We start from the raw sequence: 13,957 nt of genomic DNA, 5'->3' as shown, positions 1-13,957 counted from the left end.
ATAACATGATAGCTGAATTAAACTACTGTATCTAATTCTAAATACTAATATAATATTTCTCTTATGAGAGCCATAATCCAGAATTTTCCCTAATTTGGATAGTCCGCTATTCTTGTTTTGTTAGAGAAAGTGGAGACTGAGTTTACTGCCTCTACTAATACTGTTGCCGTTGCTACTCCTGCTGCTGTTTTCAAGCAATCCTTTATTGAGTGCCTATGAGAGCAAGGTGCTGTGATGGATACATTATGTGTTTATCAGTGAGGTCAGTCAGGAAACAGATACCACCCTAACTATTTTGAGAAGAAAGGAATTTAATACAGGGGATTTGGTGCTTAGAAAACCACTGGATGGTCTCCAAGAGTGAAGGTCAGGAAAGGCTGTCACTTGTTTTCTATTTGCTGTAGATTTTTAGAGGATCAGGAAATTGCTGCTTTTTCTCATGTTGAGAAAATTTATAAAATGTGTAGCATCAAGGAAGGTGACTCAAGGAGAGAAGGTCAAACGACTGCTTGTCACTGCCAGAGGAAGAGAAATATGCTTCGGCCACCTTCTGTCTTACAAACTCACCAAAATTGGTAGAACCTAATCTGTATCCAGAATCCTGTCCGTAAAGGAGCCTGGGAAATCCAGCTCTTAAGCTTCTAGTCTTTGCTGTAAAAGGGAAAGTACAGAAAAGGGTGAAAAGGCTTCCAAATCTCAACAGACAACTTACAGCAGACTATTTACTGTCTCATTAAATTCTGTGAGTAAGCATTATAGATGAGGAGACCTGGGACTTAGAAATATTAAGGAACTGTGTTAGTAGCCCTGGCTTGCATAATAGGCAAGCCGAAAATGTTTGGTAAAGCCGAGAGCGATAAAAGATAATGAAATAATTTGTTATTTGGTATTTCTAAAAGAAGCATTAAGGCAGTCCTTGTGGGAAACACCAGGGACTTTACTGAACTTCCTTGCTCTGATTTTATGACTCTATCTCTTTCTATGTTATCTACCTATCTATTTTGAACTATAAAAATAGGGTGTGACTTCCGGTCACACAGCTGAACAGTGGAAGAAGAAGGCTTTGAAGTCAAAAAGTCTCACTCTGGCACCTAGAATTAACCACCAAGCCAAATGTGTTGTCATCGAGGGCACTGTACTTAACATGATTATTTTTTAATTAGCATTCACTGTCATATTTTCTTTTGTTTATCCTGTGTCTGCAAAATATACTTTACTTACTGTCACCTGATTCTGAGAGGAAAAGAAAAAGGTTTATTATATTTTAGACCTATTGATTCAAGCTATAGAGCAAATAGTCACGTATTTTTCTCCTTGAAGAAATAAAGATCCCAAAGTAAATAGTGTTGACTTTTAGGGTGAAGTGAAACCAAGAAAACACACATGAGAATACGAGAATGAAGGTTTCATACTATATAAGGAATGGCAGCCACTCATCTATGAAGACAAGAAACTGAGGGGGCTGCATGTTATTATGAAAAAGGTGGCAAGCGTTGCACCAACAGGCAAAACCCTTGGGATCTAATCCCAACTACTTGTGTGCCTTCTAGAAAATTACTTAAACTCTGTGGATACGTTGCACAAATGTGAAAATTGGGGTTAGGTGGTTGCAAAGATTTTTTTCTGCTCTGAAATTCAAATTTTGTGGTTTGTGAAACATTATAATAATATAAAGTTTATGCTTGCTTACCATCAACTGCTGACATTTTTCTTTTGTCTTTGAGATTTTGAAAGTTTAATAAATTTGAAATGAGGCAATTTTGAAGCAACTTATTTAAGCACAGATTTTGCATATTTCTAAGTACATTTCAGACAGGCAAAATTTTCACTTTTAAACATTTCTGTATCTGTTGCATAAATTTTTAGTCCCAGCAGACAACTCCCAAGCTATTTAAAGAAAAAGATTTTTACAGATAATTACTAAATTTGCAAGTGTATAGGGTGCGTTATCAGTTTTAGACCAGAGAAAACTAATCAGAATATAAGTTGGAAAAATAGCTGCATCTGCTCAATATCTGATTATTTTGAGGTTCAAAGCTGTACTTTTATTGAAATTAAACTGCTTTTGTGTTTTTCTTCATTTTAGTTTTAAAATTGATGGGCTAGAAAACCTAGCCATTTTAACCAACTCCAATTGAAGTGATTAATTCGAGGTATAGCTTATTTTCATCCAAATTGAATTAATGTATTAGAAGAAATGGATCACTCTTTTTTGTCTGATTACTTTTAATTGGTTCCAGCTTAATAAGCAAACATTAGTTTAATGAAGTTTCTGAGTTTATTATGGTCTGAAGCATGTTGGTGTGAGGTGGTGTGCTTTGGTTCCAGGATTAACTTGTCACCTTAGGGCATAGCTGCTTTATACTAGTACAACATTTTGTCTTTGAGGATGGAATATAAGTTTATTCATTATCTAGAGTATGGGATGCATAGGGTAGAGGGCATTTTAACCTCTCTATCTGCTCTGTTAGAAAATGTATTGTGATAGACAAACATTGGAGAGAGAGAGAAAGAGAGAAAGGTAAGGAAGTAAGGAATGGCTGCAAGAAGTAACATGTAGCAGTTATTTTCCATCACTGGTGTCATACATGGGTAAAAGCATGGTCCTGCAGTTAAAGAAAAGTTGGCTCTAGTGTCAAATGAGTCACCAGTTATACCTATTTTGTAGGACAAGACACCTTATCTCTCTGGGTCTCAGTTTCCTCACAATGAGGGGTTGACCCTGGTGATTTTACCTGCTCTAAGATTCCATGATCCTATTATGTTCAACTACTGTGAAAATTGACCATAGTTAATTCAGTTGTTGGTAGTTCATTTCAGGCTCATCTTTTTTAATGTTTTGATAACAAAAATAAGAAAGAGACTTCTAGAAATTGACAGAGAGAGAGCCATTCAAGGAGACAATCTTATCCTTCAGTAATACAAATTCTATCCACTTCAGGAAGTTCAGATTAGTTTATCCCGCAACTCTTTGCTTAAGCCTTTTTTTTTTCCCAGAAGTTCTACCTCTCAGAATTTGCTAAAAAGTTGCTCTATTCTTTGAATTTTTTGTATATTGAGGATTAATGTTCATCTTTCTCATGTATATATGTTTCTAGGGTACTTACTTTCTTAATATTTGGAGGTACATATTCAACGAATGCTATTTTTCTTTTTATAAAATCTCATAAATGTAAAAATATTTAATTTTCTTTTCCACATTCTTTGAATTCTTTTTAATTTTTGTGATGGATCTTTGATTTTAATAAACTTTTAAATATAAAATAGTTTTAGATTTATACAAAAGTTGTGCAGATAGATACCCCACACCTGATTTTACCTATTATTAATATCTTACATTAGCATGATACACTTATTACAATTAATGAGCCAACACTGACACATTATTATCAACTAAAGTTCACATTTTCCTCATATTTTCTTAGTTTTTGCCTAATGTCTTTTTTCTGTTCTAGGATTCTATCTATGATACCACATTTCACATAGCCCTGTTTCCTTAGGCTCCTCCTAGTTGGGACAGCTTCTCAGACTTTGCCTGATTTTATTGACTTTGATGGTTTTGAAGGAATGCTGTTCATGCATTTTGTAGAACATTTTTCAGTAGTGATTTATATTGTGATTTGCTTATGATTATACTGGTGTTATGGGAATTTGGGAGGGAGACCACAGAAGCAAAGTGTCATTATTATCATGTCATAGCAGGGGCACATACTAATCAACATATGCAACCACTGTTGATATTAACCTTGATTATCTGGCTGAAGTAGTGTTTGTCAGGTTTCTCTATTATAGAGTTCTATTTCTCCTCCTTGAGAATGGGGTATCTTTGTAAATTATTTGGAATTCTTCAGCATGAGAAACTTATTAGTTCTCTCTCATCTATTTATTTAATTAGCTATTTATATTAATATGGGTTAATGGATATTTATTTTATATTTTAGGTTATAATCGAAAATAATTTTATCATTACTCTTCCTGCTTTGGCCATTAGGAGCTCTTGCAATTAGCTCGTGTGCCATTATTTTGTCATATACCTATCAATGTGGATTTCTTTCTTTTTATTCTTGAGTATAACATGCTCCAGACTCATCTTGTACATTTACTGCCGCAGTCCTAGAATCAGATATTTCTCTAAAGATATTTGGTTCCTTTATTGGAGAAAGGTATTAGAAACCAAGATCTGGGCTTTAGGTGTTGCTACTAGTGTATTGTCTCTTGTAGACCGTTATAGTTGACAGAACAAGAAAATACATGTGTGTATGCTAAGTTGTGCATAAACACACACACAAGCACATCCCTAAACATTTCCATCTGCATCTGTATTAAGCTAGACAGGAGTTCATACTGATGTTCCCAACTGTAAACATTACCACATGGATTTTTCTTGTCTTGTCTCTTTGCTTGTCTGTTATCTACCACTCCAATAGTGAGAAATCTTGCTCTCATCATCCATCATCCATTTACTTTATTGTAAAATTACAATATACACATGTAGTTTTAAAATAACTGTTAACTATATCCCCAGGGAAAACAACTTTATCAAGGAGAGTGTAGTGCTTATGTTAGGTTTCCTTTGTGTTTAGTCTTACAGTCTTCACTCCTTTCCAAAGTTACTTAGATGAGCACACTCTTCAGCAAAGTTGTTCCATGCATTTTTCATGCATTTTTAATAGTTATGTTCTTTTGTCACAGTCTGCATTCCATATTTGAATTTTTTTTATGAATGCCAACTTAATGTCTTTGGATATTCTGTTTTATTTCTTTCAGTTACTTCTCATCCCTTTCTTTCTTCCCACCTTCCCATGAATGTATCTGCTAGCATGCCATTTCTTGCATTGCATTATGATTATTTGTTAACATATCTATCTTATTCTCTACTGATATAGTTTGGATTTTTGTCCCCACCCAATTCTTATGTTGAATTGGAATCCCTAATGCTGGAGATGGGGCCTGGTGGGAGGTGTTTGGATCCTGGAGGCAGATCCCTTATGGCTTGATGCTGTCTTCATGATAGTGAGTTCTTGCAAGAGCCTGTCATTTAAAAGTGTGTGGCTCCTCTTCCTCACTCTTTCTCTCTTGCTCCTGCTTTCACCATGTGAACTTCCTGCTTCTGCCTTGCCTTTCACCATGAGTAAAAGATTCCTGAGGCCTCCTCAGAAGCAGATGCTGGCATTATGTTTCCTGTACAGCCTGCAGAACTGTGAGCCAGTTAAACTTCTTTCTTATAGATTACCTAGTCTCAGATATTTCTTTATAGCAATGCAAGAATGGCCTAATGCCACCCACTACACAATATACTCTTCCTGAGCTGAAATTGTCTTCTCCCTAGTGCCTCGTATGACATTTGTGATGCAGTAAGTGCCAATTAAATGTTTGGATCAATGAGTCTTTGAGTCTTAGGTGAACAGAGTAACATTGTCATGTACCAGGCTTATATAGTTGGGTTTGGATAGAAAGTTAAGCTGCTTTTTAGCTGTTTACCTGTAAAATTTGACCTTATACACAGTGTAATATCGAAGAGTGTAGTCTCTGTAGTCAAAATGTCTAGTAGTGGATCCTGGCTCCACCACTTACAAGTTATGTGACCTTGGAAAGAGAACTTAACTTCTTTATCCCCCAGTAAAATCTGAGTAATAATAAAATCAAGCTCACAGCATTATCCTGAGTTGAATGAGAAAATACTTATAAAAGCATTTGAGACAAGGTCTAGCACATATGGCTTTAAAAAGGCAAACATTATTATTATTGAATTACTTTCATACAATGTTATTCTTAAGAGGCATATCTAAACTATTCTTTCTCTTTTTCCATTTCCTTTGATAGAATAATTTAATCTCAGTACTCTTCCTTTATTTTGATAGATTTGATTATTTTCCTCCTAATATTTGTGTGTGTGCATGTCCTTTCCCTGAGCAGTGAGTAGAATGATTATTTCTCAGAGTAGACTCCCTAGTTTGGCTTCTGGCTTGAGAGGTAATTATTTTGGCATTATCTTCCACTGCCCTGCATTTGCCATCTGTGGGCAACATCATTGAAATCATCTGAATTTTCTGTAGTCTGGCAATATTTTATCTTTTTATTGGCTCTACCTCCAACTTAAGTTTTATCTCCAAAATGGGGAATTTGGCTAATTTCTGAAGTAGGCCTGGATATTTCAGGGTTTTGTAGGACATCTGTAGTTTGCAATTTGGAAAGGTACCTGTCTTCCTTCCCAAAACCCTGTTAAATATAAGAGAAAAGAATAACTTGAAAATAAAAAATGACTGAATTTAGTGTTAATTTTGGTTTATGCTCTCATTTTATTAACTCAGAATTATCCAAAAATGACCCGACTTTGTAATTTCTATACTACAAATGGAAATTATCTTTTAACACTGAGACTTTTTTAAAGAAAATCCATGCCTCACAATACTCCAACATGACTGTCTAGTTCTGGATTCTGTCAATTTCCCCATAGGTCTTCCAACTGCTCGATGTTCTTTTAAAATGCCATTTTCAAGGACTATTCAACAGGCTGAGTTTGCATCCCCAGAATCACTACCTTTCATGTCATATGAAGGATATTCTCACTCTGTCACATCCTTCTTTTCCCGTGCACATTTGTTATTTATCTTGCATCTGGATCTATGCCAGAGCCGCCTGTAAATCTTAACAGAGTGCCTCTTAGCCTCTGAATTCCCTTTATCTGTCATGGAAGCATATTCTTGAAAGAACTCCAGGAGGGCAGTTATAATGAGTGATCCTCTCATTTTCCCCATTCTTTCTTTCAGACTTGCCAAAGAAGCTGCTTATTTCACAGAAGGATGGTGCTGGCTGAAAGATACTTCCTTGAAACTGAGAGATTGCTTCCTTAGACAGGACTCCTTGAAGAGGTATTTGATTTGCATTTTAATTGTTGGAGCTAAAAACCTAGCTCAAAACTTTAGTTATCTGCATTGTTTCTGTTTGCATTCTTGCAGTGTGTCACTTGGGAGCATATAGAAGTAAATTAAATACGTATGTTTGGTTACACATTAGAGTTTCACATTTACTTGATAAAAGCTGCAACTATCCTTTAGACAATAAGTACATACATAAATAATAAAAAGATTGATAATGTCTAGAGTTGGTAAAAGTATGGGGAAGTAGTTACAATCATGCTTACATCTTGCAGAAAAATATTGATTGCGGCAACATTTTGGGGAGATTAATGTGGCAGCATCTAGCCAAGCTTTAAGACTCTTTAATTCCTTTATCAATTCATTTAATAAAAATCAAGTGAGCACTTACTATGTGCCAGGCACAATTTTAGTTACCAGAGATATGGCAGTAGAAAAAGTAAGTCCTTACCCCTGTGGGTGGTACTCTTATTTGGAGTAGGACTGGAAACAGAAAATAAACAAATAAACAAGTAAATCCAAAGTAATTAATGCTTTGAACAAAATAAGGTGAGGTAGGAAGAGAAGAGCTACTTCTTTTGGGGAGGTATGTTACTGGTTTTATTTAGCATGTTCAGGAAGGGCGCTGCTGAGAAGGTGACATTTGAGTGGAGACCTGAAGAATGTGAGAGAGTGGGGCATGCAGACACCTAAGGAAAGACAGCTCCAAGTAGAGGGAACAAGCAAATGCAAGAAATTCTAAGGTGAGGGCTTGCATCGTGTTGGATTCAGGGAATAGTGCTGAGGCCAGTGTGTCTGGAGTGAAGCGACTGTGGTGGGGAGTGGTAGGAGATGGTGTCAAAATGATACCGAGGGTGAAGATGAGCAGTTCACAAAAAGACACAGGTCATCGAAGGACTTTGTCTTTTGCTCTAAGAGAACTGACAGACCACTGATGGATTGGGGCAGAAGACTGACACGTCTAAGTTTTAATTTTTATGTGCATGATAAAAGAACAAGGACAGAACAGGCACACTAGTTAGACTATTGCAGCAATCTGGAGGCTATTGCTTTTAATTTCTGTGTAAATAAACACATGAGAACATAAGGCTCTATGTGCAGGGGTGTTTGTTGCAACACTGTCTTATATCACCTCATTACAGAAAACACTGAATGCATACTATATCGATAGGGGACTGGTTGGAGAAATACTGCTACATTCATACAATAGAATAGCATATATGTATTATAAGAGTGAGTTAGGACTGGGTGTGGTGACTCACACCTGTAATCCCAGCACTTTGGGAAGCCTAGGCAACAGGATTGCTTGAGGCCAGGAGTTCAAGAGTAACCCGGGGAACATAATAAGACTCCATCTACAAAAAAGTTTTAAATATTTAAAACTTAGGTGGGCATCATGGTGTGCACCTGTAATTCTAGCTACTCAAGAGGCTGAAGTGGAAGGATTGCTTGAGCCCAGGAGTTTGAGGCTGCAAGGAGCTATGATCACATCACTGTACTCCAGCCTGGGCAACAGAGTGAAACCTGTCTCTAAAAAAAAAAAAGAAAAAGAAAAAGAAAAAGAAAAAGAGTGAGTTAGAATTTTGATCTACTTGGTCTGATGTCAAAGCTTGTGCTTTTCTGTGGTTTAACTCCTACATTACATAACTTCAAGACAAATGGTTCTTTTTTTTATTGTACTTTAAGTTTTAGGGTACATGTGCACAACGTGCAGGTTTGTTACATGTGTATACATGTGCCATGTTGGTGTGCTGCACCCATTAACTCTTCATTTAACATTAGGTATATCTCCTAATGCTATCCCTCCTCCCTCCCCCCACCCCACAACAGGCCCTGGTGTGTGATGTTCCCCTTCCTGTGTCCATGTGTTCTCATTGTTCAATTCCCACCTAGGTTCTTTTCTTAATGGGAAAAAGGCCATGGGTCTTTGAAGGCTAGAAACCTGTTAACATTTATTTTCATACTCAGACAATTCATGATCTAGCATAGTTGTTAGCATATAAGACTCACTCAATACTTAATTATTGAATAAATTGGGTGGGAATTATAACTAAATATCCTGTAATTTTTATATTTACCATAGAAATTACATATACTGACACTGAGGAAAATTTTCATAATTTACTTTTCTTTTCCAAATGGAAATCTCCCTTGTGAGTAAGATTATAGAATAGCACGAACATGCAGAATGTCTTTGTGTGTAAATTAGTGAGCATCATGTGAGGAAGAGCTATAACTTACTATTTGGGATCTCTGTATATACTTTGCAGGGGAAATCACATCTGAATGTTCCTTTATTATATCATGCGCAGAACTCTGAATTCTGAATGAAATTTAGGTTCAGGCAATTAAGGCCATAAAAAGTTTGTTCTTTATGTGGATTTATCTACTTCAACTTTTATTTTAAATTCAGGGGATATATGTGCAGGTTTGTTACAAGGGTACATTGCATGATGCTAAGGTTTGGGGTTCTTTACATTTAAAGAATGTAAAAGGGTAGGAGGAGAAGAGCTACTTTTTTGGGGAGGTATATTACTGGTTTTATGTAGCATGTTCAGGAAGGACCCCTTCCCCTAAATTTAAAGAATGTAAAGAACTTTGGGTAGGACTAGCTTGACCTCTCATTTTGATATATTTTTTTAAAAGACAAATATCTGGCCAGGCATGGTGGCTCATGCCTGTAATCCCAGCACGTTGGGAGGCTGAGGCCGGTGGATCACCAGGGTCAGCAGTTCGAGACCAGGCTGGCCAAAATGTTGAAACCCCATCTCTACTAAAAATAGAAAAATTAGCTGGGCATGGTGGCAGGCACCTGAAATCCCAGCTACTTAGTAGGCTGAGGCAGGAGAATCACTTGAACCAGGGAGGTGGATGTTGCAGTGAGCCGAGATCGCGCCATTGCACTCCAGTGTGGGTGACAAGAGCGAAACTCAGTTTCAAAAAAAAAAAAAGACAAACATATTTATTTTCCTAATAGTTAATTATTTACACTCTTCATTTTTCTGGTATCTAAAGCTTTTATCTCACTGCAGTGAACATTTAAGGTAATTTTTCAGTGGGATTTCTCTGCCCAAGACCTCCTTCACAAGCTTCTTTGAAGTAATATTATCCTAATGTTGCTCTTAAGTTGTTTTAAACCCTCAAATATATAAATAAAACATTGAAAATATTCTTTTATTCTAAAGAATATGCATGTATGTGTAGATATTGCAAGTGATATTAAGCATAAGTAGAAAAATGTACATAGAAGAATGTTATTATCCATGATCTCATCAGCTGGTTATATCCATAAAACATTTTGTTGAATAATCTTCCATGCTATCATTAATTCATTCATTGGCTTACTTATTTAGTCATTCAGTTTCTTTAATAAATGTTACTGCTTTCCTGCCTTGTGCCGGGTACTGGGTGTTGGGAATATATTAGTGAAATAAGGCTATGAGGTCTTTGACCTCAAGGAGCAAATAATACAGGAAGAGAATCAGACAATAAAGAGGTATTTTTGTATATATAGGTAAAAAAATCACATAGTGAGAAATTCTATAAAAAGAAGTACAACAGGGTGTGGGGAAAGGAACATGAGGAGGGGGTGTTCATGATGCTATTTTATTTTTATTACTTTGTATTTCAATAGTTTATTGGGGAAGAGGTGATGTTTGGTTACATTAGTAAGTTCTTTACTAGTGATTTGTGAGCAATGTATAATGCACAGTATTTGTAGTCTTTTATCCCTCATTCCCTTCCCGCCCTTTCCCCCTGAGTCCCCAAAGTCTATTGTGTCATTCTTAGGCCTTTGCAGCCTCATAGCTTACCTCCCACTTATGAGTGAGAACATATGATGTTTGGTTTTCTGTTCCACAGTTACTTCACTTAGAATAATAGTCTCCAATCTCATCCAGGTCACTGTGAATGCCATTAACTCATTCCTTTTTATGGCTGAGTAGTATTCCATCATATATATATATGTATATATAAACCACAGTTTCTTTATCCACTCGTTGATTGATGAGCATTTGGGTTGGTTCCATGATTTTGCAATTGTGAATTGTGGTGCTATAAACATGCATGTGCAAGTATCCTTTTTGTATAATAACTTGTTTTCCTCTGGGTAGATACCCAGTAGTGGGATTGCTGGATGAAATGGTGGTTCTACTTTTAGTTCTTTAAGGAATCTCCACACTGTTTTCCATAGTGGTTGTACTAGTTTACATTCCCACCAGCAATGTAGCAGTGTTCCCTGTTCAGTGCATACACACCAACATTTACTGTTTTTTCATTTTGTGATTATGGCCATTCTTGCAGGAGTAAGATGGTATCACATTGTGGTTTTGATTTGCATTTCCCTGATTGTTAGTGATGTGGAGCATTTTTTCATATGTTTGTTGGCCATTTGTACATCTTCTTTTGAGAATTATCTATTTATGTCCTTAGCCCACTTTTTGATGGGATTTTTGTTTTTTTCTTGTTGATTTGTTTGAGTTCATTGTAGATTCTGGATATTAGTCCTTTTTCAGATGTATAGATTTTGAAGATTTTTTCCCACTCTGTGGGTTATCTTTTTACTCTGTTGACTATTCCTTCTGCCATGCAAAAGCTCTTTAGTTTAACTAAGTCCCAGTAATTCATCTTTGTTTTCATTGCATTTGTTTTTGGGTTCTTGATCATGAAATCCTTGCCTAAGCCAATGTCTAGAAGGGTTTCTCCAATGTTATCTTCTAGAATTTTTACAGTTTTAGGTCTTACATTTAAGTCCTTTATCCATCTTGAGTTGATTTTTGTATAAGGTGAGAGATGAGGATCCAGTTTCATTCTCCTGCATGTGGCTAGCCAATGCACATGGCTATCCCAGCACCATTTTGGAAAAGGGTGTCCTTTCCCCACTTTATGCTTTTGTTTGCTTTATTGAAGATAAGTTGGCTTTAAGAATTTGGGTTTATTGCTGGGTTCTTTATTCTGTTCCATTGGCCTATGTGCCTATCTCTTATACCAGTACCATGCTGTTTTGATGACTATGGCCTTATGGTGTAGTTTGAAATCAGGTAATGTGATGCCTCCAGATTTGTTCTTTTTGCTTAGTCTTGCTTTGGCTATATGGGCTCTTTTGTGGTTCCATATGAATTTTAGAATTGTTTTTTTCTAATTCTGTGAAAAGTGATGGTGGTATTTTGACAGGAATTGCATGGAATTTATAGATTGCTTTTGGCAGTATGGTCATTTTCACAATATTGATTCTACCCATCCATGAGCATGGGATGTGTTTCCATTTGTTTGTGTCATCTACGATTTCTTTCAGCAGTGTTTTGTAGTTTTCCTTGTAGAAGTCTTTCACCTCTTCAGTTAGGTATACTTCTAAGTATTTTATTTTATTTTTTGCAGCTATTGTAAAAGGGGTTGAGTTCTTGATTTGATTCTCAGCTTGGTTACTGTTGGTGTATAGAAAAGCTACTGATTTGTGTACGTTAATTTTGTATCCGGAAACTTTGCTGAATTCTTTTATCAGTTCTAAGAGTTTTCTGTAAGAGTCTTAAGGATTTGCTAGGTAAACGATTATAGCATCAGCAAACAGTGACAGTTTGACTTCCTCTTTACCGATTTGGATGCCCTTTATTTATTTCACTTGTCTGATTGCTCTGGCTAGGACTTTCAGTACTGTGTTGAAGAGTAGTGGTGAGAATGGGCATCCATATCTTCTTCCAGTTCTCAGAGGGAACTTTCAACTTTTCCCCATTGCGTAATATGTTGGCTGTGAATTTGTCATAGACGGCTTTTATCATATTGAGGTATGTCCTTTGTATGCTGATTTTGCTGAGAGTTTTAATCATAAAGTAGTGCTGGATTTTGTCCAGCAATGCTTTTTCTGCATCTATTGAGATAATCATGTGATTTTTGTTTTTAATTCTGTTGATGTGGTGTATCACATTTATTGACTTGCATATGTGAAACCATCCCTACACCCCTAGTATGAAACCCACTTGATCATGGTGGGTTATCTTTCTGATATATTGTTGGATTCAGTTAGCTAGTATTTTGTTAAAGATTTCAGTGTTTATGTTCATCAGGGATATTGGTCTGTAGTTTCTTTTTTGATTATTTCTTTCCTAGTTTTGGTGTTAGGATGATACTGCCTTCATAGAATGATTTAAGGAGGGTTCCCTCTTTCTCTATCTTGTAGAGTAGTGTCAATAGGATTGGTACCAATTCCTTGAATGTCTGGTGGAATTCTGCTGTGAATCCGTCTGGTACTGGTCTTTCTTTGTTGGTAATTTTTAATTACCATTTCAATCTCGCTGCTTGTTATTGGTCCGTTTAGGGTATCTAATTCTTCATGATTTAAGCTAGGAGGGTTGTATCTTTCCAGGAACTTATCTCTTCTAGGTTTTCTAGTTTATGCACATAAAGGTTTTTATAGTATCCTTGAATGATCTCTTGTATTTCTGTGGGGTCAGTTGTAAAATCTCTTGTTTTGTTTCTCACTGAGCTTGTATGGATTTTTCTCTCTTCTTTTCTTGATTAATCTTGCTAATGGTCTGTTAATTTTATTTATCATTTCAAAGAACCAGCTTTTTCTTTCATTTATCTTTTGTATATTTTTGTTTCAATTTCATTTAGTTCTGCTCTGATCTTGGTTATTTCCTTTTTTCTGCTAGGTTCGGGTTTAATTTGTTCTTGTTTCTCTAGTTCCTTGAGGTGTGACCTTAGATTGTCTGTTTGTGCTCTTTCAGACTTTTTGATGGAGGTGTTTAGGGCTACAAACTTTCCTCTTAGCACTGCCTTTGGTGTGTCTCAGAGGTTTTGATACATTTTGTCACTATTATCATTCAGTTTGAATAATTTTTTAATATCCATCTTAATTTCATTTTTGATTCAATGATCATTCAGGAGCAGGTTGTTTAATTACCATCTATTTAGATGGTTTTGAAGGTTTCTTTTGGAATTGATTTCCAGTTTTATTCCACTGTGGTATGAGAGAGTGCTTGATATAATTTCAATTTTCTTAAATTTGTTGAGGCTCATTTTGTGGCCTACCATATAGTCTATCTTGGAGAAAATTCCATGTGCTGTTCAATAGAATGTATATT

General features: G+C 36.1%; 1 long non-coding RNA gene across 1 annotated transcript in view; it reads left to right on the top strand.

Annotated features, from left to right (window-relative positions):
• LOC117980418 (uncharacterized) overlaps window positions 1-8,655 on the top strand; it is a 169,983-nt gene extending 161,328 nt beyond the window's left edge. The window contains exons 2-3 of the long non-coding RNA XR_008625468.2: window positions 6,771-6,872; window positions 8,266-8,655. This is a non-coding gene — a long non-coding RNA (uncharacterized LOC117980418). The remainder of the gene's footprint in view (window positions 1-6,770; window positions 6,873-8,265) is intronic.
• Window positions 8,656-13,957: the final 5,302 nt, after the last annotated feature.

Source organism: Pan paniscus, chromosome 4, assembly GCF_029289425.2.
Source record: "Pan paniscus chromosome 4, NHGRI_mPanPan1-v2.0_pri, whole genome shotgun sequence".
Classification (NCBI taxonomy): Eukaryota; Metazoa; Chordata; class Mammalia; order Primates; family Hominidae; genus Pan; species Pan paniscus.
This window is presented reverse-complemented; position numbering and strand designations above follow the sequence as displayed.